Below are 3,466 nucleotides of genomic sequence, written 5' to 3'. Positions count from 1 at the left end.
GGTGGCTGGCGCCTGCATTCCCAGCTACTCGGGAGGCTGAGGCAGGAGAATGGTGTAAACTCGGGAGACAGAGCTTGCAGTGAGCCGAGATCTGACCACTGCACTCCAGCCTGGGCGACAGAGCAAGACTCCATCTCAAAAAAAAAAAAAAAAAACTTAGCGCTATACCAACTGGTAAACAAAATTATGAGGCAGGTGTGGTGGCCCATGCTTATAATCCCAGCACTTTGGGAGGCCAAGGTGGGAGGATTGCTTGAGTTCACGAGTTGGAGACCATCCTGGGCGACATACTGAGACCCCCTGTCTCTGCCGAAAAAATAAAAAATTAGAAAGAGGGTACATGTTTTCAGGATCTCCCAGGGCTGTGTCACAAGTCATTAAAAAAATAACAATAATGTGCCTGTAGTTCCAGCTACTTGGGAGGCTGAGGTGGGAGGATTGCTTGAGCCCCAGAGTTCAAGACCAGCCTGGGTAACATTGAGGTAGAAATTTAAAAATAATAGTAATAGTAAGTACTGCATTCATTCACTCCAAGAAAAGTAAAAGCCAAGGCCCAGAATGTGGGAAGGTAAGGGTTAAAAAGAAAAGAAGAATAAATTTTCCTCTGCCTAACAAGCTCACTTCCAGGACAGTTAAAAGACAACGCTGTTCGAGAAGTCCAAAGCAAAGGAACAGGCTCCAGACAGTCTCCCTCTAAAGCAAAGGTGAAGAAAAAAAAAAAAAAAGACAAATGTCTGTATTCAGCCAGTTCTTGTTTTTTCTTTTGATGCAGTTATAAGGCCACCAGCTATGCCAGGCCACGAGTTATGCCAAGTCATCAGTTATACTATAGATTATGTGACCTGTCATTATATGATTAACTGTCTTTGTTTTGCTTCTCCAAGTTTGCTTATAATAATCCTGCTCAGTCTTTGCTCAAGGCTCAGTTTTTTGGATGTGAATCCACTGAGCCAGCGCACACCTTAAAAAAAATATCCTCCTGTATTCACCCATACTGGACTCTCTAGTCCTCTGTATCCCAAAACAACACAGAGAGATCTCATCTCTAAAAAACAAACAGGACAGGCCGTGGCTCACGCCTGTAATTCCAGCACTTTGGGAGGCCGAGGTGGGCAGATCACCTGAGGTCAGGAGTTCGAGACCACCCTGGCCAACATGGCAAAACCTCATCTCTACTAAAAATACAAAAATTAGCTGGGCATGGGGGTGCCTGCCTGTAGTCTGCTACTCGGGAGGCTGAGGCAGGAGAATTGCTTGAACCTGGGAGGCAGAGGTTGCAGTGAGTCAAGATCACACCACTGCACTCCAGCCTGGGCACCAGAGGGAGACTCTGTCTCAAATAATAATAATAACAACAAACAAAATTATGGGAGGCTATTGTGTGGACTGAACTCCTGCATTAGGCTCCTGCCAATCAGACCAAACCAAAATGGAGTCACTCATACTAAATGCCACATCATCAAACTGAGAGTCTGAGGAAGCAGATAGATTCCCAAACAGACCAGTTTTTCTTGAAAACAAGGGATTCCAGTCGACTTGAGTGAACATAATAAGGAAGTCCCTGCTGCTTTAACCTTCCAAAAAAGCAACGTAAAGTAACCTAAGGTTAACCAATTAGCTTGTTTTTCTATTCTTCTGTTTCCTTGTTCCTTCCTTACAAAGCTCACTGTTCTGCAGTTACAGTGTGAGATGTCAGCTTATTTCGTAGAATGGTAGGCGGCTCCCTTCATGAATGGCGAAAGCCCACTAGATCTATAACTAGAATTGTTGTAATGTTGTCATTTGACAAAATATTTTATTTTCTTTTTCTTTCTCTCTCTCTCTCTCTTTTTTTTTTTTTCTGACAAGGTCTTGCTCTGTTGCCCAAGCTGGAGTGCAGTGGCTCGATCTCAGTTCACTGCAACCTTCTCCTCCCAGGCTCAAACAATTCTCCTGCCTCAGCCTTCTGGGTAGCTGGGACTACAGGCACATGCCATCATGCCCAGCTAATTTTTGTATTTTTTTGTAGAGATATTAAAAATTTTTTTTCACCATGTTGGCCAGGCTGGTCTCAAACTGCTGAGGTCAGGTGATCTGCCTACCTCATCCTCCCAAAGTGCTAGGATTACAGGCATGAGCCACCATGCCCAGCTGACAAAATATTTTCTAGGATTTTACAAATTTATAAATTTACAAAGAATATTCTAGTTTTTAGAATTAATGGCTTCATAAATTATCTGCTGTAATTTACTTAATGATTTAGTAATTGCTATAAACTGTCCCCTCCTCTTAAACAAAAAAAAAACCCTGGCTGGGCGTGGTGGCTCACGCCTGTAATCCCAGCACTTTGGGAGGCCGAGGCGGGTGGATCACGAGGTCAGGGGATTGAGACCATCCTGGTTAACATGGTGAAACTCCGCCTCTATTAAAAAATACAAAAAAATTAGCTAGGCATGGCGGCGGGTGCTACACGGGAGGCTGAGGCAAGAGAATGGCATGAACCCGGGAGGCAGAGGTTGCTGTGAGCCGAGATCGCGCCACTGCATTCCAGACTGTGCGACAGAGCAAGATTCTGTCTCAAAAAAAAAAACCAAAAACCTGATTTGTATTTAGCTTTTGCCGATTTTCATAATGTAAACTTGGTGTAAATACTCCCACTGTGGCTAAGGTCATCATGCATACCACCACTGATTTAACAACCAGCCCACAGAATTCTTTTTAAAATAATTTTTATTTGTTATTATTTCTTATTGAGACAGGGTCTTGCTGTGTTGGGCAGCGTGGTCTTGAACTCCTGGCCTCAGGTGGTCCTCCCGCGTCAGCCTCCCAAAGTGCTAAGCAATGAGCTCTCAGGATCCAGTACCCTTTGGAAGCTTTCAGAATGTTCTTTGATCCCAGTGTTCAGAATTTCACAGTGAGGGCGTCCTGCTGGGCATGTAGTGGCTCTTAAATCTGCCAGCATGGCTGGGCACAGTGGCTCACGCCTGTAATCCCAGCACTTTGGGAGGCTGAGGTGGGTGGATCACCTGAGGTCAGGAGTTCGAGGCCAGCCTGGCCAACATGGTGAAACCTTGTCTCTACTAAAATACAAAATTGGCGGGGTGTGGTGGCGGGGTGTCTGTAACCCAGCTAATGGGGAGGCTAAGGCAGGAGAATCCCTTGAGCCTGGGAGGCAGAGGCTGCTGTGAGGTGAGACTGTGCCACTGTACTCTTTGCACTCTAGCCTGGGCAACACAGTGAGACTCCATCTCAAAAAAAAAAAAAATCTGCCAACATGGGCCTTGAGGTGTGGGAAATTCTCTCAAGGATTTTGTGGAAATTCTCTCCCCTCTGTTTTCTCTTCTGAGCTCTCACCATTCAGAGTTGTGCCTCCTGAGTGAGTCCTCTCATTTCATATTTTCTCTTCTCTTTTCTTTTTCCTGTTTTTCTTTCTTTCTTTTTTTTTTTTTTTTGGAGACGGAGTTTTGCTCTTGTGGCCCAGGCTGGA

Source organism: Colobus angolensis, unplaced genomic scaffold, assembly GCF_000951035.1.
Source record: "Colobus angolensis palliatus isolate OR3802 unplaced genomic scaffold, Cang.pa_1.0 Scaffold500, whole genome shotgun sequence".
Taxonomy (NCBI): domain Eukaryota; kingdom Metazoa; phylum Chordata; class Mammalia; order Primates; family Cercopithecidae; genus Colobus; species Colobus angolensis.
This window is presented reverse-complemented; position numbering follows the sequence as displayed.